General features: G+C 41.9%; 1 pseudogene across 1 annotated transcript; it reads right to left on the bottom strand.

Moving 5' to 3' along the window:
* Positions 1 to 1,625: 1,625 nt before the first annotated feature.
* LOC310813252 (myosin-IIIb-like) lies at positions 1,626 to 23,748 on the bottom strand (annotated as a pseudogene). Its single transcript has 14 exons — positions 23,713 to 23,748; positions 22,664 to 22,741; positions 22,310 to 22,515; positions 20,195 to 20,306; positions 19,674 to 19,836; positions 19,084 to 19,164; positions 17,431 to 17,527; positions 15,984 to 16,032; positions 15,739 to 15,816; positions 14,965 to 15,088; positions 8,167 to 8,267; positions 7,743 to 7,789; positions 7,146 to 7,298; positions 1,626 to 1,640 (listed from the first exon to the last, which is right to left on the bottom strand). The product of its transcript is annotated as a myosin-IIIb-like (transcript).
* Between the last annotated feature and the right edge of the window lie 3,539 nt (positions 23,749 to 27,287).

Genomic DNA, 27,287 nt, shown 5'->3' with positions numbered 1-27,287 from the left:
TTGCGCCCTGGTGACAACATTACCAGATAGCCTAAGCCGAAAGGTGATAAAAGCCGGACAAGCCTACTCCCAGTAGCAGTTTGCAACTAGCCTGACACTTTGCTTAACAATCGCTACCAAAAGAATTATCCCATTTAGATGGCCTAGTATTGATCCAGGTGTCAAAAGTGGCACCTTCAGGATGATGTCTCTATTGTGCGTTTCCTAAAAAGTTGTGCCAGTGCAAGAGGCTTGGGAAGGAGGAGATCTCATCCACAGGAACGTGGAAACAACCGCATCTCCGCCCAGAACTTCTTGGGAAACTGGACAAGCATCAAACACATCAATGGCCTTCGAAATCCAATAATACACAATGGACAATAAAGTAAATAAAACAGAACAAATAGACGTGGTTACACATGTTGTTATGAGTATACTGTATGTGTAAGTAAAGCACGATATTTTAGTGACAGCACAATACATATCCTAATGATTTTCAGAAAATAACTTGAAAACTTTAGTTTCTAACTTCAACTGTAGCAATGGAAGTTTTCTATATCAACGCAGTGATCTTTATCAGGCTTCCCTGCAGAAACAATCACTGTCCTCTCAACTACTTTGGAGCGGCTGATTTTGAATTAGATCTGTTCCTTTGAAGGGATTAATGTTCCAAGTCCTCTCCCACGGCTCTACACACAGTCATGGGGGAAAGGGGGAGTCCTGCTGGGCAGCGCTGCAACCACGTTTCTCAGCAAAACCGATAGGCTGCAAGATTGGGGCAGCCACATGGAATTTCTGCAATTAGTTTTGGTCTGTCCGTCACCGTAAATGTACCTTATGTACAACTGTCAATCGAGGCCAGGACACACCACTTGTCCACTGAAAACTTCACCTCCTCTGTACATTTATGGTTGCAACATAAAGGTAGCTTATAGCTACTGTATTACTTCTCACGCTCAAATGGTTTCACCACTAATTCACTGAGCTATGGGCTTATAGTTCCACAGGACTGTGGTTTTGCTAGTATTACAGAACCGAGGCCCATACAAAGATTCAGATTGTAGTCTCATATGAGGAACTATAACCAACTATAACCATGAAGACATCTTGTAGATGAGACCTGGATGTATTTGAGTATGTTACAGGCATTTACTTATTTTTACCAGATCCATTAAAGCAAAAGACACAGATTGAGGTTGTGAGTAAACTTTATTTCATTGAACTCACTTTGTGAGAATAGTACAAAACAATGTGGATACAAAGATTGTAAGTACTGGTAAAAGCACAAGGGTGTACGGGTGCAATAAACTCTAAGTCATGTGTGGATGCATGGCAATTCAATTAAACAATTCAATGACATTATCTTATAGAGTGAAATACATGAATATAAAAAAACAAACAATGTAAGCCATTCCTCCACATGCACATTCAAATAACCATGTTACTGTACTAGCATGAGAAGCCTGCTTAACAGCTTTGTTTGGTCAAAGAAAAATATTATCAGTCAAAATGTTGAGATGTAAACACACAATCACTTTAACTCACATAAAAGAACATCTTTCATTCACTTACTGGAAATAAATAAACAATACATTTGAATTCAAGTTTGACCACTAAAGAATATTTGGTTGTGGTGCATACCAGGGTCATGAGAAGGCAATCTGGAACAAAAAAAAGAAACAAATTCAGTTCACAGAGTATCACCCACTCTCAAACTACAAATTGCTTGAGCATACAGTTCCCCTCAAGTTCAGTGAGAAAATCAAACATGGGAACACTAAAAATGCATTTACAAATGAAGATAAACACCCCTATTCCCAAGCAAAAAAGTGTGTTCTCTATTATCAGAGGTATTGGTGATTAGGTGATTTTCTTAAATTCATATGACGTCTTTCACATTTTGGTAACAATTATCCCCCCAAAAATGTACATAAGTTAAGGGAGTGAAAGTGGAGTTACATCTGGTCTTATAACATTGAATAAATTGACAGTGAGAAGTGCAGCTTAGAGGGGGTTGGGGGCAATGCCACAACATGAACCCCTTCTTTCTAACGACTCCTATTCTCTGGACAGTTGGAGAGAAAACAGGTTCCACATCTGTCTCACACAAGAGACATGAGAGAGAGAGGGAAGGAGGGAGGGAGAGAGAGAGAGTAAGAGAGGGGGGGGGAGAGGAGGGAGAGAGAGAGAGAGAGACGCTTCAGGCTACTGGGTACTTGAGCCGCTATAATGGTGTCTCGTATGAGAAAACATCTGTGAATTTCCTCAGTGATCTACAACAAAGTATAACTCAGAGCAGTCACTCAGCAGACCTTTGAAGTTGCTCTCTGACAGAAAGCTGCCATTGTTCACAGCCCCCTACACAGAAGAGCTCCAACTTTGGTCTCACTAATTTTCAAGATTTTCCCTGCAACACGATACAACTCTTTTTTTTTTTTCCAGCAACCTATGAAGCTGGGGATCTCTGCATATTCAAGAGCAAAGCCATGGCAATGTGCAGGCTGGCCTGAGGTCATTTAAGGCGGGACAGGTCATTTCACCTACTCTCAGCCCACCCTGTGTGTGGTAATCCAGCCTTTAAGGAGGAAATTCCCCCCTCCCACAGTAGGGCTGAGGGTCAAAGCTTCCTTTTCCAAGAAAGATGAGAGAAGACAGACATATCATATCAAATAATTATGGTATGTAGGAGGATGCCAGGGACAAAAGCAACTATTGTGGACTAACTAGAGAGCATTTTTAAACCAAATATGGAAACACAGGCTAGTTTCACAATGTAACCTATAAATATTGTGTTCACATGTATGTTCATGTGTAAGTATCATACTTTATTTTGAAAAGAAAATACAAATACAAAGGAATTTATGACAGAAAAAGAAAACAAATTCATGTTATTCATGTCATTTTATGGGTACATTTATTCTGACCGTGCCCTCAATTCTTAATTTTTTTAGTTTTTTTTAAACCAAGTGCTAGGTGACATGTTCCTATACCTCCTGGCGGTGGCTAAGAGACAGATTTCCCTGCTTTGCATCCCGAACTAAAACAAGGCCGTGGTGATTCTCACACTGTTACCCGCCCAGCGTTTATTCAACGGCAGCTGGTCCCACCATCTGGGTGAGCAGTGCCGAGGCAAAACAAAACAGGTTACACCTTTGGCCATGCCAAGTCTGCTAGTGCCCCGTTCAGTCCACAAACAGAGAGAGGCTAATCACAATTTCACGCTCTGATTTGTCAAACCCCATTCCAGCACCAGAGGCACAAAACTACTTTTAGGTAAATAAATGTCATGGGATGCAAGGTAAAAGTAGTTTTTTCTTATGCTGGTTCAATTGTGTGTATCCCACTTTGCACAGTTGAAGCAGCCGCAGTGTTGTGTGCTCGCTTCTTAAATGAAAATCGAGTCGTTTTCTTTTTTTTTTAAAGAGAAACTTTGGTCACTTCTAAGATAAGAGGAAAGACATGAAAAACTTTTCAGGAAGGACTCTCTGTAGAGTACCCCTTCACGCATGCATTTTATATTCATGCAAATTTGAGCAACTCAACTGTGCATAGAATGCCCTCGACAAATTGCAGGTGTGAGTAAGCTGAAACAAAAGCCACTGTAACCCTAATGGCATCCCTTGTCATTAAGAGTTCTTTGATGTGCGTACTCAACAGACTCTTTTATCTCCTTCTTCCTCTACCCCTCTTACCCGCTCCCTCTCTCTCCCTTGCTCAACCAGTTCCTTTATTAATGCAGTCTTTAGGGAATGTTCTTTTGCAAGAACCCTCAACACATCTGACATCTGTTTGACGTTCATGGCTGTCCATTTCTTTGGCATCAATCATTAGCTTGCTGAGAGCATCATAATGCTGCGCTTGTGAAGACATTAAAGCACCTGTTCGGCCCTGTCCCCCCCAAACTCACTAATAACAAAAAGTAGACAAAAAACGTATCACAAAAAACACAAAACAATACAAATTAACAGGCCTGTCGTTAAGGCTTTACTTGAAATAATGCTACTGCATGTGCAATCATAGTCAAATGACTATTACAGATCTGCCAGAGTCCCTGTTGAAATTCTTTAATGCAAAGCTAAACATCCGTATATCAAAAGCACATAAAGTGCATTAAAACAGTGTGTCTGAAAAGACTGCTCAAGAAACATTGATATTCAAACTCTCCCTTTGAACTCAAAGGGATACAGAAACAGGACAATGATGGCCTAATCGTGTTCCCTCTTTGAAGTAAGACATCACTATTAGGTGAAAAGGTAAGTATGCTCCTGTAGAAAATAAAAGCTTTTCATACATTTTGTAGAGGCTGTTGCTGCAGAGATATCAGAAAGGTGGGTATGTAACTTTGGATATTAATGTTTTGGGGCTGGGATGGATGTGGTTTAAATGAAAAAAGCAAAGAAACAGTGTTTGGAGCAAATAGTTAAAATGGCAAGAATAACATGGGCGGTGACGTTCACCACATTAAAGGAGTCCTCTCTCACGCCAGATGCAGACAGATTTAATGAGGAAAAACAAGAGGGAGTCGGGTTTATGAAGAGGTATTAAAGAAAACAGGTGGGCAAGCATTAGTTTTTGACTTGACTCTGTCTCTGTACCTCACAGACCTGCTCAGATACCTGCTCCTACGTGTTCCTGGTGTCCACCTGTCCACCTGTCAGTCCAACACCCCAAGGCTAACTAGCAAGCCCATTCACACCATAGCCATAGCCATAGCTAAGGAAAAAAACAACATAAAACAACATTTACCATACAAGACATGCTCAGCTAGCCAAGGTTATTACTGTATATACACCACTCACCTCCTCTCATCTTCAGGCAGGCAATCAGCCAGGGAGTTAATTTGGCAGAGAGAAACAGGGAAAAGAAACACCCACTACAGCACCATATGTCACCACAGTCCAACCTTGTTATTAAAACTAGTAAGCCTGTTTGAAATTCCTCTCAATGGTAAAACAGGGCCAACATAATCAAGGGAGTATGATCACACTTAATTGATTCAGTGTACTTTTAAGACGCACTACAGGGTGCTATGGTGACCTATTTCAGACTGCTCTTCAGAGGAACGAAATATCCCCAGTCAGGGAGTAATGCACAACAAGTATTCTAATTACTGCATCTGTGACTGCACAACCGGAGGTGAAGAGCTTTTGAACTAACTGCACACAATCGCCAATGTCACATTATACTGAGGCCCCAATAGTCTGGTGTATTTTTCTTGCAATTTGGCAATTTCTGTATTACAGACATTAGTGCACTACTGAAATGTCAAATCTAATACAAATGTACATCTGTCCCTTCAATGCATATTTTCTAGATTTATTAAGTCATGTCAATTATTTATTTTTCATGTCACCCTCCCTAGTAGAATTACATCAGAGAATGCTTGCACCCCTATCATATGTCCACGGGTGGTTAAAAATAAAATTATAATACATGAAAAGAACGTCTTGTACAGTCCCTTGGTTAATTTTACTTTCTTGTGCCAAAATAACTTGAAAGACAAAGCAGATTGCAGTGTCTAACACTTTTCCATCACCACCACAAAGAAATGGTCATTCCTCATGAGTGAATTCTTTCTTATCAACCACCAGTAAACTAATATCCAGCTAAACCACTCACTACGTAGGTAGTATGAATAACATTATAACTACAGTACAGCACGTCTCACATTAGGTAAAATAAATAACTCACTATTACTTGTTCAAATTGAGACTAGTCATTGCCTAATGATGAACTGCAAGTCGACCTGGTCCTGACCCTTACATTACATTATCTAGCCTTGTGCTCTGTTGACCACCTGGGGCTTCTTTAAACCCCACAGGAGCCAGAGTAAACCTGGGCCTAGCTGTGGCTGGTCCTGCTATCTAGGCAGAGCTCTAATGTTTTCCCCGCTGAGCATATGGAGGAAGGGATCTTCAGTCATACCACCCTACTCTTCCTATTAAGATCAAAATCTTTCGTTGGGCCCTGGGGTGTCAACAAAGGGAGATGCAGTAAATGATATGCAAATTGAAGAAAAAAAAATACAGCACTACAAATCAACTCACCAGCCCTGCATTTCCGACATCACATCTTAAAAGAAAATCCCTGCACTTTGGGTGAAATTCAGAGTTAGGGTGAGCTCTGTGTCGGTAAGTGTGTCAACATTTAGACAAGATATGTTTTGGAGGTTCTTGTGCACCGAAATCACAAAGCCTCTTAACTAAAAGACTATTCTCAGTAGGCCTCCTGACTAGGGGTTTTCTGTTTCGGTTTGGCATGTTTCCAGAGCCATCTTTTGACAACAGACACACTGCTTGATAACTGAATAGGGGTACCTTCTTTTATCCTAGCACAATCAACAGACAATTGATTTACTGACCAAACCACTACACATGCCCTGCTCTGGCTAAAGGATGATGGGCACCTGTCTAGTTCCCAGAATGTGGTTCCTTATAAGGTTTCTACCTGTGCTCTAAATCTGACACAGAATCTATTTGCCACTGAGGCTCAAAGCTTGCTTTTGGAGAACTCTAAATGTATGTCTGTTCTGTGACAATAACACTTTCTACAAAAACACTGACTCACAGATTTTATTTTATTTTGTCTCTCCCACTGCTCCACAGGATGCCATGTTCTCTCTACAAATGTGCATTGTCATTCACTTTTTATTTATTGATGTACCATTTGTCATGATTTAGAAAGCCAATATTTTCCTAACATGAGTCCCTTGTGCGAAACAAATAAAACAAGCCTCAAGAGGGAAGAATGACACCATAGCTAATCCCCTACATTACTGAAGCCCACCCTACGTATGTGTGTCAATTAAGTGTGGGGGAGGTGGCAAAGTACAAGGATCTGCTATGTAAAAACATGGTAGCAGAACAATACTAAGACTAAAAAACATTTACTTAGATGAGTCTTTTGGATATATGACAACTCCTCAACAACTAATACAGAACTGATATCAATGTGCATATAATAGCATACTGTATAGGTGTGAGATTGTGAAGTTTTACTGATGTGTACATCCAAATACACACATTTTTTGGTTGCAACGTTAGTCAATCTCTTACAACAAGAAATATTTGCTCTCCTCTTATTTTACATCACTGGTACTTGTTATGCTGACATGTGTAGAAGATGTTCTTCCCATGTCTGTCTGGCTAGTGCTCATTGACTCTTACCGGTTGACAGGGGTTGTAAGGCTCAGCTCCCTGATGAGAGGCCCTCCAGACAGGGTGGGAGGGGGCCCAGTCGAGTAGTCTTCCTCAGGGATTGACTCCACAGTTGACAGTAATTTGTAGTACTCATCCTCTCCGTCCAGCACTTTGATTTGACTGGGATGTGAAAGAAAGGAAGAGAGTGAGATGAGAGGAAGGACGTTACGATTGCTCTTTAAAATGCCTCTGACCAGAAAAGCATGACATTACATTTCCAAAAACAGAATGTAGTCAGTTTAGTCCTTTGAATAAAAGCAAAAGTTAGATAGATAAAGCAGAGTGACGCTAAGCCTGTTTTCCAGAATTTTGACCTAGTAGACCAAACCAGGCTTTCATTTACAATTACAAGTCAGACCTTCGACAATTAAAATTAGCATGCTGACAAAGCCTTAATATGTACCCCCCCTCTCTAATGACGCAGAGGACCTGCTCATAAAAAGCCTGTTATTTTCAGCACTGCATTTACATGATATGAAAACAAAAATCCATTTCTGGATTCTTCTATTCCACAAAGGGCCTGCTCTGTTTAGAGTTGCTGTAAGTAGGAAAGCAGTTATTTACCCAAGTTTTCTCGGCTTCCTCTTGCTCCCCTGGTAATCCAGAGTTCTCTGAGGAAAGGGCCAAGAGCACACAGTCAAAAGATGAGCAGAGAGTCATTAATTTTTAATTCAAAGTGATTTTGTGTTGAATGCGAGCAGATGCTGATAATATCAGAAGTCACAGCATAATTTTTTTTGATCAAAGGGCTCAAGTGAGCCTGATGAAGCATGCATCTTGCTCAGCTTTGATAAACCACATCAATTATTCACCGTGAAGGCAGACATCCTGACATGAAAGCAACAGATAAAGAGCATAAGCACATGTTCAAGACAAGAGGCAGAGAAGCGTGGGGGTGGGGCTCCAGGGTCTGGCACAGGTAGATTTAATTGTATTATCATCTGGAACCAAAGTCAGACAAAGGCCTTTATCGCCACTTTGAACTCACATTGAGCTGGTTGTAGTAGAGGCTGTCTTCAGGGCTGTTCAGCAGCTTGGGCTGCTGGCCCCGCCGGCGAGGAGTTCTCTGCTGTAGCTTGAGAACTGGACCTGCAACAGAGAAAAATCACTGAGAGACATGGTTCCCACTGAGCTTCTCTCACAACAACAACAACAACAACAACAACAAATCACCGTGACCGCAACTAGCTATATCACCACCTTCAAAACTCCCACACTGATAAACGCTGCAGAGAGACCCCAATCGATAACTATTACACACAGATAAATTCATGTCCTTTTTGAACAAAACATAAGTACCAAGTCTCACTTCCGTAAGAGACATGGTGAATATATATTCACACACTTCTATCAAAGGGCCTTATTTGCCTCGATGGGAGGCATGAGACCCAAGAGTGAGACCAAGCTCCCAGAGTTCTCTGCAGCGATATGGTGCCAGCATATCAACAACTTTAACTCAGATCCACTTCTTAGAGCAGATGACGGTCACATTGCCAATTCAGTGTTGTTTTCTCTTCGTGTTCAAAGCAATATGTCTGCAACTATTCATTATTAATCATACCACAGATAGTGTTATATCATGGTTGGCTTTTGCAATAGATGTCTTACATGATCACCTGATTAATCAAACATAAGACAATTTAGAAGGCACAGTAGACCTTCTTTACAACTGTACATCTGATGCTAAGTTTCAATATTTATGAGTTACAAACATGTGTTTTAAAACCATGACACCTCTACAACGATGCATTTATATTTAATGTCAGATAACGTTTCATCTTCTTTCCTTGGTTTTGGGTGAGACAGGACATTCCTTCATCATCTCCTGTTACCTCGGATTCCCAACCTTGACTAAAGCTGCATTTACTTTTTCCAGCTTAACACTACTTTATACTCACTTTGAACAGACCTCATCACATCTCAATCCTTTACATCAAAGCCCAGAGTTTTTTCTTCCTCTCCTTCTGCTTTCTTGATGTTACTCAAACCAGCGTAGTTCACACTGGAAAGGGCCATCAAGATGCTGTCAATTCTATATGTCTGCCCTTTGAACTTGGATCTTATGTTCATCAACACCTTAAAAGGTGCAATCTGCAAGATTTCTTGTCCTGAAGTGAACGTGTTGTTCTTTTAATTCAAGAGATGTCTGTGCATCCTTAGGTAACTGTTCCCATTATGGTATGATGATAAAAGTCTATTGAACTATAGTCAAAAACCCCTGTGCAAGTAACATTGTGCAACTAATCTAAACAATCATTCGCGTTGTTGGTTGTAGCATGATGCTATCATCATGGAGTTGTGGTTACATTCCCACAGGGGCCATTCGACACTTCAGTGCTTGAGGTCGCTTTGGATGAAAACAACTGCCTGAAAAACTGTTAACAAATAAACAAAATAAATAATCTGACTTTCAAAAATAGAGCAATAAAAGATATGTTTTTTAAAAGATCAAATGAATCACCTATTCCAATAAAGGTTTGCACCTTAGGTTTTAGAAAAATAATGTATGTGGGACATTGTTTGGCTAATGATGTCTGAAATGGGTTTGATAAGCAAATTTCAAATTCCCCTGAAACCGCATCAAAGCACTCAATCAAGAATAATGAATACTGACGGCCTTGAACAAAGTTTCATAATGTAATCATACAGCAGAATAATGTAATCACATAGCAGCATGAACTGCTTAGTACAAAATATGTGTTATTAAGTAAATACAAAATAATGAATAGTTTTGCTCTACAGTGCTGGTTAGCTTGTTAACTGACATGGAATCTTGATAATTGACAAGGGTTTTCTAATCCAAATCCACCTAAACTATAACAAATAACCTTATAGCTGGTCATAGTAAAGGACTGCTTTATACACAGGGATCTCTCACTGAGCCAGAATGGAGGGGATTTATGTTTGGGGTCTGAGGTGAGATGTTTCCTCTATTCACTGTAGAGCCTCCATCCTGTTGTAGGGGATCTTGGCTGCTCCTGTCTATAGCTGGATCACTGTCTGTTGGTGCAGTCCAGGAGTCAGAAACACAACTCCCAGATCCAAAATCACCATTTATCTAACCTGACCCGGAGCGATTAAAGCATGTAGCAGATCAGAGGATGGGTCAGGCTTCCCATCTCTGCCTCTGTTTGGGAAATCACTGCCATTTGATCCAGGCCAGCCCCGGAGGAATGCTGTTCCGCAGATATCTTACAGGCACAGAGCCTGCCAAACTGCCTTCTGGCATGGGAGCACTTGGAGCCAGGTAGGTCTGGGAAGAGGGCAGACAGAGGCTCACACCAGGGCTGCTAAATGTTCCTGGTGTGATCCTGTCTGAAGTTTTGGGTGGAGTGGGATAATGGTCAAAGAAGAAGAAAACAGAAACAGTGCGATTCATACAATATTGATTTTCCCCTATCAGGAAAAAACCCCTGAAGAGATTGCCGTTCTTTGCAACAGACTTACATATTTGTACATGCTTACATCTTGAGATAAAAAGGCTGAGAATTCTTTTTGAGATAGGTAGTTCTTTCATTTTCAAAGAGGGGCAGATGACTCGTAATACATCTCTAAATACCAGTTTGAAATCCCTTGAAAATCAGAATGCTCCTCAGAAACAACATAAAAGAGCTGCTAAAAGGGATTTTAGCAGAATAAATTAGAGACGTATCGATTTACTTCCTGAGTCACGTGCTGGGATCACCTGACTTCTCCCAGACCACAGTTAACCACTTGGGCTTTGTTTATTCAGATGGAGGGAGCCCAAGCACCAAAAGGCATGGATTATAAGGAAAAATCATCAGTGGAGTCCTTTGATGTCTAAATGAGGCATGTGCAGCTCAGACCCCTCTCTTTCCCTCGCACACACATGCACGTATGCACGCATGCACGCAAACACACACTGAACACACACACACACACACACACACACACACACACACACACACACACACACACACACACACACACACACACACACTCACGTTGTTTATTGCTAACAGAAAGTCCCTGAAGAGATAGCTATAGACAAACTTCAAGAGGAGTTCCAGATCTTTTCAGGACTCCTGTGATTTATTACCAATGTCTTCATTTGGGACATCGTACTTAAATGGTAACCCATGTGCTTTGAATTATAAGGCACACTAGGAAAATCACAAGGTTCTGCAGATAATGCTCCAAAGGGCAGTTCCTGCATCTGTTTTTCACTAATGCAGACAGAGGATGTTGTTACTTACAACCAATTTTTCACACTGAAATCAATCATTTCCACTGACGGCAGATTTGGGGTCTTGACTCCTGCAGAAATCTTCATGGGGAGGGAAAATCCCTAAGACTTATTCGAAGTCAATCATTTGTCAGCCTTCTGTATGATGTTTCAGTATGGCCCACCAGGTTGAGCAGTGAGTGAACGTTAGTCGAAGGGAGGCTGCACAGTCATAGGAAAACCATCCCACAAAGTGAGTAACAGCGTAACTTAAATGTCGGATCATAACATTTTTATGACCACTTCAATTGGACGTTGTGATTTTTAATGGTTTGATTGTGGCCCATTGTCTTCATCCAATCAAATTACACTACTGTACAGTATGTAGGTAATCTTGTCCTACAAGCATTTACTATATGTACTATTATAAATACACCAATAGATTAAAAAAATATATAATTTGAGGACAACTAATGGACACAAATTGTACAAACTGGAAACCATAAAGTTTTGACCATGAAAAAAACTTCTACAAAAATTCAATCCACTTTGATGATACTAAAGGAAAGTTATAACATAGTCATATACCTTGATTCTACTTTTGAAGAGATTATTCTGCTGAAATTGTGATGATGAGTAGTTTGGAAGTACATCCTGTTAACTACTCTCACTGACATTAAGAGGATTACGTAGGTAGTGCAGACAGAAGTACTCCTTCCGTTAAGTTGAGTCCTCCTATCCATTCCAAATCTCTGCTGGCTCTAAGACGCGCCTGTAATTTGCCTAAAACTTGAGGAATGCGTTCAGGCATCCGGTTGAGATGCTATGATGCACAGAGACAGACAGATAAATCAAAAGGCTGAGAGACAGTAAAGAGGGAGGGAGAGTATTTGTCTCAGGAACATGGAGAAGATGGATCATTTGTCTGGCAGATGTATGTTGATATGGTGGTGGTAGTGGTGGTGAGTGTAGGGGCTGTGTGTGTGTGTGTGTGTGTGTGTGTGTGTGTGTGTGTGTGTGTGTGTGTGTGTGTGATGAGTGGTGGTTGCAGAGCTGATGTGAGGGCATGTGGGATGTAAGTGGTGTCAGAGTCGTTGGTAATGAGGTAGTTGGATGGTAGGAAAGTGAAATGGATCAGTGAATGTGGATTTTAGCTCAGTCTGGGAAAATACCATGTCCTGATACTGTACCATGCTTCCATTGACCTCTCCCTGCTGCATTTGAGCATTGAACCAGCTCAGAGTGTCAACAAAATCAATGTGCATTGATTGTAATATGCCATAGATTCGAGGTACAGAACTACATGTATAACCAATAAGTAACATTAGGAAACCTCAAAAGGTATTATGCCTTCCTATTTTTCCCTCTTTCTTCTCGTCTCTTCAAAGGACCAGGTTAAGACTCTTCCTCGACGTGTCGGTAATTGGCCTCTGTGTTGTGACTCCTCTTTATCACTGTCTCACTCCTGACATGTATGTTTACCACAACTATAATCTTCAAAAAGCCTGTTAACATAAGTAGCTCAGCTTTCATAAACCATAAAGTCAGCTCTGACTGATCCTCGGCACCATCCTGTTTACCACGCTGGAGCGCGTAAACAGCGCTCTGATCATATCTGCCGCTGCGCACTCACACAGGCTCCCTCTCTCTCTCCCTGCATATGCGTCTGTGACTCATGCTGAAATATATTCATGTTGTATTAATATATTCAGGCTGGTGAGACAGGTAGAGAGAGGTAAGGTACTGTAAGCACTCTGTTTACATGAACTGCTCGGTGTAGGTGCAACTTTCTCGGTGACAGAATGTTGCAAATCACAGGTTGACACTTCCGACTTTGAGAAGTGTCTGTGGAGTGCTTTAATTCTGCCTTCCCTCAACAAAAGGCGGCACTGCAGGTAACTGGCTAAAGCTTGAGGAGAGTCTCTTAGCCTTGTGCTAAACCTACACTAAAACAGACCTGTTTTAAACTGGAGGGGGTAATCTCCCCCTGTCGTGCTTTGTTCCATGGACACAGGGGGCTGGCCGGGCCCACAGCACAGCTGGGCTCAGTCAAATTACTTAGAAGGGACTTAATGTCCATCAAACACAGGGACAGGTTCCGGGTCGTGCCACAGCAATTTTTGGGGGGCCAAACGCGAAGGGGATTTGATTTCCTGGGCTAATTTTCACTTTTCTCTGTTGGTGTCCTGAAACACTCCAGGTTCGCCTCAGCGGCAGAACTGAAGCGATCACCAGGGGCGACAGCAGGATGAGACACAGGAAGAAGCCTGGTCTCCAAACATCTGGCAGGGCCAGGCTTCCATGACTCGCTCAACCTCAGGATAAAAAAAGGCCCTCAGATCTGCCGGGATCAAAGTGTGCCCTGGGTGCCTGAGCCACCGTGGCCTCAACATATTCAAATATGGTTTCCTGAAAGCAACTGGAGCCACAAGCAGACCTCGGAACATAGAGGGAGGAAAATAGAGGTTGATGAATACCTGAACGCCAGTGTGTTCTCCACACAACACAAGTAAAGCACTAGAAAGGCCTGTGGTTTCTGGGAAAGAAATGTTTTTATCACTGCATTGAGGGGTTTTTGCCAAAAAAGTCCCCCTGTTCTCCAAAGAGGCATTTCAGACCTCATTAATGGTCTTAGTAATCATAAATATTTTTCTCAAACGGTTCCAGACTTACAATAGCACGCCTGCTTTCTTTGTGTAACTAGAAAGGTAAAGAGAGGGCAAACACTTATAAATGCATATTTCAACAAATGTAATGAAATTCAAACTACTTCCAAACACAATTTTCCTTCATATTCATATTGACATCATAAATTCATCAAACCCTGTCAGCGGCGGTGATGCCTCAGAGCGGGGGTCACCTGTATCCAGCATTACAGAATTAGCCGCTATCTAACCCAGACCTGCTGTGGCGTGCTGACACTAATCCCAGGCCCGCTGGAGAGCCCTGTCTGTGTTATATTATCATGTCTAATCCCCGTAATCTCCCAGCCTCGCTGCTAAACGCTATTCCACCTCCGTCTCTTACCTCAGACTCCTAATAACATTAATGAAGGGCTGGGCCCCCCATTTACCCGGACTAGCGGTGGGCCCCGGTGACGGCCATAATCAGAAGCCCCCTGCTCAGCCACCCACTCAGCCTCCCAGGCAGCGTGAATTAATGGAATTCATCGCCTTGGGCAAAAAGCAAACCAAACATATGTTCAACAAATCAGGATTTCTGTATTTTCTTGTCACCGTTACTATGCATGTCTATTAGAGCCATTGATGAGATCTTTAGTGAAGGGCTCGGTGTGTGGGAGAATGAAGGCTTTGAAGTGCTGGTGCCACTTCTACCCCCCCCCCGCCCCCACACACACACTCTCCCCCCCGCCACGAGACGTTTATGATGAGCTGACCCAGGTTATTAAAATACCACAGAAATGATCACTCATAATGCTCCCTCCCTTTGTTGTCAACACAAAATGGCAGGAAAGGATTGGTGGGGATGAAAGGTTGAAAAGGGTCTTGTATTAAAAATGGCACTTTATCCATTAAAGCAGGATTTCTCCTGTCTCTTTGTGTAATTACCTGCACCCGCCAGCTCTGTGCCTTGGCTTACCTTGTTTACACTGCGTGTCTCGCAGGCTGCCTGTCTCCCTGCAAGGCTTCACTACAGTGTCTTCTGCTCTGCCTTTGTCTCTGTTGTCATCTCTCACTTGTCTGTCTTGGCTGTCGGGGGCAACCTTGAAAGAGGAGGCATAAACACAGCCAGCCAGAAGAGTAGCGTCAATGGACACAGAGGATAAACAGACAAGTCAAAGCAAGCCCCATATTGTTTCTTATTTAGTCATACTGGAGTTGATCTATTCATAATTCAGTTTTGGCAGTCACATTTACTAGAACCTATTAATGTGTTTTGCAATGTTAATCACATGCTAATGCAATCGCATAGGCCCCTCTCTTACCCCTACCTCCCCTGCAAATAGCAACACAGTGACTTAATTGTGCGGGTGAAAATAACAGCACACGCAGACTTCCTCTCATATTTAATTTTATCTTTGAATAAAAGAGCTATAGGAAAGTATTAATCTGCTTAACATTTCTAAGTACATCCTCCAAAGGATTTTGCTTTTTTAATCTTACATACATATGCTCAGCAGAGTTACTGGCAAAAACTGTACGTTTTCCTCATTTCATCCTTTCAACATCAAATGGTGAGCAGCAAAAATTGGATCAGACTTCAAAGACTGTGATGTGCTCCAAGTCACGGAGTGGCTCTTCTATTTCACATATTGAATTCGAGCAGGATATCAAAGTGCTACCAAAGAACCTCAGGTCTTTACTAAAAAAGGGGTCTAACATCTGTAGAAAGAGAAGCGCAAAGACAAATCACCTCGGGGAACAGCAAGCATTTATTCTCAGCCGTGAATTTCCAGCCTTTTGATTCTCTCATTCCTGTACCACCCTGTCTCTCCTCAGAGATGGAGTTCGGAGCAAGAGAAGTCTTTTGTCTCAAGGACTCCAAAAAGACTTGCACGAATAATCTATGTTCAAGCAGCTTTGTAGAAGTAAAGTATTTATGCATACCTAGCTGAAGCCGGCTGCATGTTAATGTTAACTTCTCTGATATGAACTTACCTTTTCTCTATGATCACTGAAGGTGTGTCTGTTCTGTAGGTCATCATACCTACAAAGGAAAAATATTGATTTAAAAAGAACTGATCCTTCAACATATAGTATAACAATAATGTTGAGGATTTCATGTGGTAGCCTATTGTATAGCATAAATAATACAATACAAAGAATTATATAAAAATCATGACTTTTCATCTTCTCCCTGCTATATTTTATACTACCCTCTCTTAAGATACGCAATCTGTAGAGCAATAATATTCAGGTTGGGTAAGATGATGCAATATAAGCCTTTGGAGATGGACACAAACGAAGACCTTGCACATGGCAGAGGATAGAAAACGGGCAAGTAATAGCATGTAGGTAAAGACATGGATCTTAAAAGAAGAAAATGGGCTAGATCACGTCAAAATAAATCTATATGGAGAGATTCCAACACTGATTAAACAGAATTGTTAAGTTGAGGTTTGAAGTCGTCTCACCAAGGAATATGATTGTAAATATGGAAAGAAAATTCCCAGTAGAAACATTTCTCAGCCTGAGCATACAACCAGCACAACATTTTCTGATGTGGAAATCTAGTTTTTGAGTCTAGAGAGACGTATTACATTGACCAAAAGTCAACAACAGTTGAAACAAATAACGATTTCAGTTTCTTTATCAAGATGGAGATCTGCGTTAGTTGTAGCTACCATTGAAAATGCCAAATCGCCTATCTGTGCATTCAAATTAGGGAGACCAGTGTCATAGGAGAGTGGGGAAGAGCTAGGTTGGGTTTGTAAGCAGCAGCACTGCCCATACAGACACCATGTGTACTGCTGCTGTGCTCAGCTGCTGCTCTCCTGCTTAGCACATACTTTCTTAATGACTGGCCTCTCCATATGCTGAGTAAACACAAAAAGTGTTCAGCTCTTACATCTGGATACCAGTACCAGAGCCCAGCCCCATTTGCGGTCAGACAAGTGCGCTATCTTGGTGGAAAGATATTTATTACGTTTCTGAAAGCGAGAGGTGGTGGTGGAGGAGGAGTTTTCTATAGTGGTTGAAACAACAGTACATTAGAAGGGCGGAAATAAGTCTGCCTGGTAGAGCTGAGGTTGAGTGACAGGTATGCAAACCCCTTTGCCCCATGACTGAGGTCTCTACTGGTGGTCTTATTACTAGAATCGCAGACTCTGAGGACAGGGAAGCTTGGCAGAAATGCCCAAAATCAGATCTACTGACCTTCAGAAGTCTAAAACTACAGGACTGTGGGGCCCACAAAACATAGAAACATCAGACAGAGTGAGGAGAATGTTGCGTCTGTGTGGGCAACATTTTTAACAGGTAATGGATACATTCACACACACACACACACACACACACACACACACACACACACACACACACACACACACACACACACACACACACACACACATACACGTAAAGGGATGTGGATATAGAAACTCACCCAACATACTCCTCCCTGGTGGTCATGCCTCCTGCCCCAGGGTCAGATCTGTGCCTCTGGACTCCATGGTGCTTACGCACTCGGTGGCCCCTGTAAGCTGTAGTGGCCATAAAAGTTAGACTTAGATTCAGTATTCCCAGTATCAATACATTCCAGCGCCATATATGGTACAGGTATCTAAGTATTCTTCAGAGTTTCCCTCTTAGAGTTTTATAAAGTAAAATAGCTTGAGGGAAATGAACTGTGAACTGTTTCAAAGGTTTGGGCAATTTCTGACTGCAAATTAACAAAGCATTCTTACTCACAATTGAGTAACCAAAATGCCATCCACATGTTCTCCCCAAGAAACATAACCCTTTATTGCTACAAAGTTACGTTCATTTTCAATTAAAAGAAGAGGGTTTTATTTTCAAAACAACATGTGATTAGAGAAGGAACCTCGGCTCTTAATGGCTGGTAAACGGAGCATGCTAACTCACTCAGTCCAAGGGCTTTGTGTTTTACTTGTAAAATTATACACCCAGAAGAAGAATGTTCAAGTACATTGTTGAGCAGCAGCTCTATTTTCCATGGTCTAATCTGATCGATGGTTAGCATGCCCCCCAGGCCCTGCTGAGATCTGAGGAGCCACCAGGCTCATACATTTGAAAGGCATCTGTTTATTTTCAAAATGCAAATGCGGCCCACCTCAAAGGCTATAAGCTGCAGAGAACACACAATGTGAGCGTGTTGGAGTGTTCCGTCGGGGGGCTGAGGCCCCACTTATGTCAGTTTTCGCCTTCCCCACAAACCTCCTGCCCACACACACAAACACACTTCTACAAAGACAGCGAGAGACAGAGAGCACGCAAGCAAGGGGGCGACAGCCGGGCTTTTCTCACACCACAACCCCTGTTTACCCATTCTGCGGCGTTATTTACAAGGGTTTTAATGGAGGACATTTACACAAGGTGTACAGGCGACTGAGACGCTCCGTGTGCCAGATGAGGGCAGCCCTTAGGAGAGCCAGCAAAGACAATGCCAAGTCTCCTCCCCCAGCCCTCCTCTCCCCTGCCCCTCTTGGCACCCTCCCTTGTCCTCCAGTGAGAGGCTCAGAGGAGAGGGGAGGAGGAGGGGGAGGGGATGGGGAGGGGGGGGAGGCCCGGGAAGGTTAATGTGCCCACTTTGATCTTCGTCAAGGCACACTGAGTAAGAATTAATTTACATTTCAGATGAAAAGGTTGACAGTATAAAAAGGCATCTTGTTTCTGGTATGTGAGAGCGAGCGGTGTAATAGACCGGAGGAAGTCGTGAGGAAACAGAAGGGATAAGCCCCTCTCTTGCCTTTACTGGGAACGAGATGAAAGGAAAAAAAAGATCTCGATATGCACTGTTCTTCTGAAACATGGGGACCAAATGCTGCCCAAACTTTCAAAAGGCCTTACTTTATACATTATTAATTAATTATTACTGTTTCATGCAATGCTTATTGAGATCAAAAAGGTGTTTCTGAGAACCATAAGGTTTTCAGGCCTTTATTCAGTTTTTCCTGGAATAAAAATAATTCAGAACATCGGCTTGAATTTCTACTGGACATAGATCTATGAGAATAGTCCAGAGGTGCCCTTTTGAATAACTGAGATGCTTCTGAGAACAATATCTGCAACGCTTTACCTGATTGTATGCGAACAGCAGCTTCTTCCCTCTCCTTCTTGACTTGCTTGAGGTTCTGGCGGGCAGCATGGCCCCTCCAGGCTACACAGAGAGAGCGAGAAGCTGCTCAACTTCAGTCAAACAATATAGGCAGCACATACAACATGAGATCCCACTTCAAAACACTGCAAACCCAGATGGCAATGAGATAGATCCCTTTGAAGTCTCAGTGGTCTTATTGTCTGTCCTGAAGCATTGCTCTTGACCTCCCCATAGGTCACTCTATGGTTATCACCATCTCCTTTATGAAGCCTGGCAGGGGTATTAAGGTCATTCAGTGATAAGGGGACCTGGGGTCAGATGTACCAAGCACTTGAACCAGGAGCTAAGTCTGCACCTGTGTCAAAAGCGGACATTAATGTAAAAAAAAACAAAGCCAAAACATGAAACTGTGTTCATTTACACTTTACCATTGTATCTTTTCTCACAACCATTATCCTTTTATAATTCACTCGGTAAAAAACAGGTGCAAACCTTACAACTTGTGCAAACCCTTAGTAAACCTGACCCTAGGTGACAGCCTCATATTGTGGCCTATAGGACTACTGTACTTGATTGGATGACGACTGCCCCGTTGTTTCTCCTCTCCTTCTCCCTGCGGTAGCGTCTGGCACCTAGCCAGCCCTTGGTATAGGCCTGCATTATGACCACCCGTGCAATCATCTCCCTCAGCAGCAGGTTCAGCTGCTCCACATGGTAGTACTTCAGGAACACCTGACAGTGACGTACAGAACAGAGACACAGACTTACACTGGGCATCTTAGTCCTTTGGCTACTGAAATGCCATCCATAGGTTTGGAAAATAAGCTGTATGACAGTTTTTCACTCGAGAATATATCCCCTTTCACAACTTTGATCTGATGAATCAGATTCAGTAATAACTAACTGTAAGCACAAGCTTTTGTATCTACAACTGAAACGGCAAGAAATCAAGGATACAACTTCCTCTTCTGTCGAGTGAGTTGGCTTGAAAATGCTGTCTCATGTGGACCGGGTATTGCTTCCAAAACAGCTTCTGTGGAGAAACAAATCATGGCCTACAGTAGTAAACGTGTCTATATTATCATCTTACCTTGGTCTTCCCCATGACCCATTTGTCGAGTTTGGCCCGCTCCAGTATGGCAACAGCATTCTCTTTGTTGGTGTCGGGCATCTGGTGAGCCCGGAAGGCTAGGTAGTAGTACCTAGGAGAGGAGGGAGGGGGAGAGAGGAATGCTTTGACTTCTTTTGACCATTCCATGACAAAAGACGCATTATACAACACGAGACACACTCAAAGCCTTCCAACACAATGTTACAGTAAATATAGTCTAAGTGAATTCAATCACCATGCATGACTTTGAAACATAGGTTTGCAGTGCACAGAAAAAACTGAGGCTCACTGAGACATGAGCCCTAAACAGAGGCCTATTGTCTGAGCTCTTTTGAATTGACTCTGCTCTCTTATTTCAATGGCCACAGATGATGCCCATCAGGGCCAATCAGGGTCTATCTGTGTGCATCGGCTCTACTGCATGTTTCTACCTCATTGTCTCGGGCCCTTGACTGTCCCTCCCGTTGCAGTGTACAAAATACCAGCATAGGACAAAGCTGATCTAACTGTTTGTTCAGGGACATCAATGCTCTCAAACTGCTGGTTCATCCCTTGTGTTCTGGTGTTGGTCAAAGAGAAGAACAACAACAATTGAGTTGGAAAGAAAAACTTCTTTGAACCCCCCCCCCCACCAGTCTACAGCCTTTCATTCTAATTCCTGTTGATACCTGTTATTTCTTTGATGGTAAATACAAAGCACACTCCTAGGCAACATCAGACAAGTCTTTGATATGAGAGCACACATTTAAATCAGTTTTCGCTAAAGGTGCAGTTTAACTATTGAGTTTGTCAGTATCATTTCGGCTTGGCTTAGATGGGATGATAGGGATTCAATGGCAAGGTGGTTGCAATGCAGACCAAGAGGAGAGGCCAGTGGTATGCTATACATACATAATAACAGGTCACACATTACATTAAGTTGGTCTTATGTCGGTGTAGTAATACTGTTATTACACTAATGTAATGGTAACATTGAATATGCATGTTATTACAGAGTCATTAAGTAACTGGCTTGTAATCACATTGTAATTCAATTTTATGTTATGTAACAAGTGGAATGAGGAATGTCACTTTCCAGTATTTGACGAGCATAACCTAAATGTCCATACCATTCCCAAACAGATTTTTTTGTTTTGTTTTCCTTTTTAGTGTCAGCAGCCCATTATCAGGTCATTCACTCTCACATTGAACACCACACTCAATCCTCAAATAACCTCATCAAATCTCTGAGTGAAATTGGGAAGCATAGAAAAATGGCATGTGGTCATTCAAGGTTTTCTGCTAGGAATGAGCCTAAATTAAACACAATCTTTTAAAAGCTCCCCTAGAGCAGCGAAACTAACCAGCCGTCTCACTGCTTTTTACACAGGCCACAAGCCCAAGCTAATTAAATTTTATATCATCTTAAAGCCTCCCCATTGGAGGTGCCTGGAATATTTTTCAAAGGATAATTGATCAAACGTAGGTTTCCTGCGTTTTCCCAAGGACCTTGTCTGAGTATGTATTTTGCTCTTGACAGGGCTGAGTGAGAAGGGCTGATTTTGGGATTTTTGGTGATCTAAGCTCAAGAATTGTTAACACGGTGTTTAAACAGGTACAATTCTTATATCCTTCACTCTTCCTCATGTTGTCAGACATTTGCAAATATAATAACCTTACACAATGAATCTTAAATAAGAGAGTCAGTTGAAGAATCATTTTCTCATTTGTAATTACCACTAGGGGAAGAGAGGAACTGACCAAGATACTCAGCATAAGAACAAACCCTTCATGAATAGTAAAGAAAATCAATTAAAATGTATATTCTCAGCATCAGAGCTCCTTCCTGTTTGAATTTAGCCCTTATTTCCCAGTCCTGTGGATCCAGCCAGTTAAGAAAGTTGCAGGATGTAGTGTTCTACAATCACTAATGACTTCCAATTAGTCAGCCTCTTGCTCTGCTTAAAGTTGGATTCCCATCTAATTAAGAAAACGTGTTTTTGTGATGTAGCACACAGTGCACTTGTTCTGCACTATCTCTGGGGTTGTGTCAGCACCACTCATGAGTGTGCGGTACACACACAGCAGTGGCAGTGTGCAGCTCAACGCTGTTACCTGTTAACAAACTCTTCAAACAGGATGCGGTGGGAAAAGCCCTGTCGCCGGATGTTCACTGTCTCCAGGATCCCAGTGTAGCGCAGCTGCACGATCACCCTCTCCTTGCAGAAGCGCAGCGCCTGTCTGTCATCGTTGGGCCTGATGCAGCGAACAAAGTGGGGCTGACCCACCACCATCTTGGAGAGCAGATCCATCAGGGAGTACTGAGGACGGACAGAGAGGACAATGGGAGGCAAAGAGGGTGGAGTAAAAAGACAAGGATCATCATTTGCATATTATTTCAGTGTCATCATGGAATTCAGTAGTCATGCTGTTTGGTCGTCTCTCAACAAACACAGTGTAGTTACGTACGCGGAAGTAGGAGGCTACTGTCTGTCTCCTCATGTTGGTGGTTTCCTCTGGATGTCTCATCATCTCCATGGTGTCCACCTAAACACAATCATCCCCATTATGATAACTGTCAATCACCCAAGCCAAATCTGAGCGCAATGACTTCAATAGCAATACCGTAGCAGTTCTTTTCAACCTGAGGTCCTCAGTGAGGATAAAGGTATTACATAAATAGCTTTGTTAAATTCAGCACTTCCTCAAAATGGGTCGGACATAAGTATATTACTGCTTTAACTGTGTTGTCTGTGTGGTGCAGCACCCATAAACACTTAAAGCCAACTATCTAGAGAATGGATCTCCACTGCTGAGGGGCATGGGAAAATTGCAGAGTGCTGCTCTGTATAATGAGGCTTGCCGTCCCAAACCAGATAGTCTTTCTAACAACGTATTAACGAGGACACAATATAAGCATTCTAATGGCCCTCGCCGTTCATGGCTTCATCAAAATTAATGACGCAATAAATATTTTATAGTAAGTCCATACAGCAAAGTGCATATCTTAATACTTTATCTCATTTTAGCACACAGGGAAAGGTATGTCAAACATTCTCTGAATAACTTCACTGAGTAATTGGGTGTCTTGATAGTTTACTATGTTGAATCCTGCTACACTACTTTAATCATTTATTTGGACTGATAACTTTTTATGGGTTTCTGATCTGTTAACTGTTTCAAACTTTCCACCAACTTTGATTGAGATGGCATACATTTTACATCAATCAGATTGAGTCATCGTTACAAAGTACAGTAGTGCTTTCTTCTCCAAGTGTAGCTACTGTACACTAATGTGATTTTGTACATTAAAAAGGGAACATGACATTTTCACAAAGTAGGACCAAAGTAAGAGAGAATCAATAATACAACATAACCTTTGCATGTTATCAGGATCATTAGAAATGTTCTGGAATCATCTAGAGTTTATAGATATGGGTTTGAGAAAAATAGAGAAAAATAGAAATACAAGACAAGATAAAATAATAAGAAACAAATGTACCGTAAGTTGTTCTTACCTTCAATAGGTATCTGGGAGACTGAATACAGGACATATCGGTGAAAAACATGGAAATAGAGGAAAAGATAAGAGGATAGACAAGGAGTAAGGAATATGAAATCAACTTTAAGGGGTTTTACACCACAAATCATAATGTGAATATTCACTGAATAAGTGTACAAATGAATTTAAAAGTAGTCTTAATGCATGGATAAACTAGTGGACATTATGATTTTACTGAATGCTTCCCCTTAAAATAAATTAGTTCAGACAATGAGAGATTAATAGAGTAGCCAAGGATGAAATTGAAAATGGCTTAAAAACAGTTAAACGTAAATAACACCCAATAATAGTTTATGGCCAAACTGTGGCATCATGATGTGTGGAGAGCCTTTAAGGTCCACACCACTCCACCGTAGTTTTACTATTGTTCTTTACTAAAGGAATGGTTAGAGCAGGTTGTGTCACTAATCAATATACAGTATATTGCCTCCTGCCTCCTGCTGTTGCTGGAGCGAAATGTTGGGATGTGCCCCTGTAAGAAGGCTTTATTCAGTGTCAGGGTGATCCCAGTTAAGGGTGGAGCGTGCAGGGAGATGTCACAGATGCTACAATAGGCCAATCAGCATGTCACAACACAAGTTTACTCAATGTTCGTCACAACCGTTTGACTCGAAACAATCATACCCTGATGACAGAGAGCAGATGGACAGCACCAGAGGCAAGAAAGTGGGGACAGCCAAGAGGTCAAAGGTAGTCCAAAGTTATGTTCTATGTTTGAGATATGATGACTGTGAAGTAGAAACGAGGACTAACGTACACCTAACTTGGATGAATAGATACGATGGTTTTGAAATGTCACACTTTTCTTGGGTTACGGGTAGAAAGGGAAGAAGAAGAGAAAGAAGCCCACCTTGTTGCGTCCTGAGGTTAGCTGGGGTGGAAGTGACCTTGAAGCAGCAGTGACCCTTGCCCTTGATGTGGCCAGATTTCCTGTTCAAAACACACGGAACCAACATACTGTATCAGACGTCAACAGGGAGCAGTCCTTTCAATAATGGCTGAGGAAAAGTGTCCCTTTGGCATGATAGTGTTGTCATGGAGGGGACCTCCATGACAAACCTTTGAGTTAGAATTCAATAATGGGGAATACCAAGAATCTCTTTTTCAACAAGAATGGTCTCTAGTAGCGGCCATGTCTATTGTGAACTATTGTAGTAATCCTTCAGCTAGACAGAAAAGGCAGTCTAGGACCTCCGGTCTGAGTTGGATCCTATGGAGTCAGTGGTACAGCTGTCTGCACAGCAGTACTACAGCCCGGCACACAGAGGAGAGGATATGAACCTAGCATATGCAAGACAGTCTGAACATTTCAAAGTTTCTGCACAAGATGTCCAAATGTTTTCTCTGGCGATATCTTCAGAGGCTAAACTGTGATTAATAGCAGTGAAAGAAGCCTTTGAAGCAGGATTGGTGACATCAAAGTCCTAATCCATGGGTGGCAGGATTTTTATAATGAGTGGGAAGTATCTTAACACATTTCAAAGGGTTTACTCCATGAATAAACAATAGCTGCACAGATGTGCCACACACACCTTTAGAAAAATACGGCTGTGGAAACAGGAGGCGGCATTACTCAGCCAGCAGTGTGCACCGCCGAGGAAAACCTTTGTTTTTCTTTAAGCTAAAGCTGAAGTGACAGGCTAACAATTGTTCTGGTTCTTATACTGCGAAGAAGTGAACATCAATAAACAAAGATGAGGTCATTTATTTCTGCATATTTACAACTCTTTCAGTTTTCAAATTTCAAGGGTAGTGGCTGAGAATGATCATCTCAAAAATAACTATGGCATTAGCACAGCCATTTCCTGTTATAAAGGACAAACTAACAGTCCAAATTGGGAAGTATGACTCAGACATTTCTGCATTTCGGGACAGACTGAAATCAATTTGTGATGAACTAATTAAAAGTCAGATCACATCTAACTTTAGCAAAGGAATGTCCTACTCACGCCAAAGGTTTCGTGTCAGGCCAAAGGAATGTGTTGTCACATCACAAGTGTTCTCTCTCTCTCTCTCTCTCTCGCTCTCTCTCTCACACACACACAGAGAGAGGGAGAGAGAGAGAGAGAGAGAGAGAGAGAACTGTAGTCAAAACAACTCGCAACATATGACGTGAGACAGCTACAAAAGAATAACCTTAAAAGACATTACTTTCACGGTTTGACAGTAAATTGTTCTAACCCTGGTCTTGGCTATTGAAATACTTTGCACTTCATACACAATATCTGTAAAATCCTTCAACAATGAAATGGAACATGTGGTGGTGATTTTGAGTTTTGAGGCATTTAGAAATGCATCATAAGTCTGTCTCAGTATTGTAGTTACGCTGGAAATTTGCCAATTTCTTTGTTTGATCAAACAGAAGCACAACTGTGTAGAAATCATACATTTTTTACTCCTCAGTGCACAGAGAGAGCAACAGGGAGAAAAGAGAAGAGGAAACAAGTCTGAATATACCTTTTTGTCTGGTAAAACATAAACAAGCACTAAATCAATAACATTGGATATACATTTGACAGGTGCTCTCTGTTGGAAGAATAAAAGATAAATGACATGGATTTAAACACCGTGTTGGCCTTGGCAAGACACACAAAGACTAATCTTTGAGAATTGAGCATACAAACTGTGTCAGGTATCTTCCTACTGCACAAGGCCGGGCCTCGCTCCAATTAGCCCAGAGTGAAGCTGGATGGATTAATTGGAGTGGTGTCTTGTGCAAATGAAGAGCACTCTCTCCTCTCCCCATTAGTGCTGCTGGGCCCGATCATCTGAGCACATTTGTCATGATGAATTAGCGGCGGCGTGTGGAACGGGCCCGTGGAGTGTCACTGCGCTTTCACGCCTCTCACTTCCATGACACCATCAAGGGGAGATGAAGGGGCTGCTACGGTGATGAGGGAAGCGATGACAGTTGTACCTAAGCCTCGCAAACGGACACTCACTCACTGCTTTCTACATGTATTCCGCCGTGGGTCTTATTTAATTCATACTCCATGGGATTTCATCTCCCCTTCTGACTAGATGATTAGTGCAATGGTTAACATTCACTCTGCTCAAAGATTTCCTGTGTTTCCAGTGTTGAGGCATGGTAACACCTGACCTGTGATGTCCGTGTCTGGCATACAGTAGCTATCCTTCAGGTGAATGCCATGATTTAGATAGGAATGCCATGAATGCCATGATTTACTATCATTTAGATTTGCCATTTAGTTAAATGAATATTGATGCATTACATAATTGATATTATTGCTACAGTAATATCTATTGCTTAGGTAATTCACCTCTCTGATTATGTCAGTTAATTTTTACTATTGATAGATAATATCTTCTCACAAAAAAACTATGCCATGCCTATTCCCAATGTTAAGAGTCATCATTCCAACTGTGTAAAACATGTTGTATCTTGATTCACTACGACATTAAAGACAAGAAGCAGGAAGGTTGGTGTGAGAAGAGAGGACATGAAGGGTTACATTTCCCATCAGGTCATCCTGTCACAGGGAGCAGGCGGTGGTGGAGGAGCCCACTGAT

This window comes from Argentina silus, assembly GCF_951799395.1.
Source record: "Argentina silus genome assembly, chromosome: 12".
Taxonomy (NCBI): Eukaryota; Metazoa; Chordata; class Actinopteri; order Argentiniformes; family Argentinidae; genus Argentina; species Argentina silus.
The sequence above is the reverse complement of the archived record's forward strand: the minus strand, read 5'-3'. Positions and strand labels throughout refer to the sequence as shown.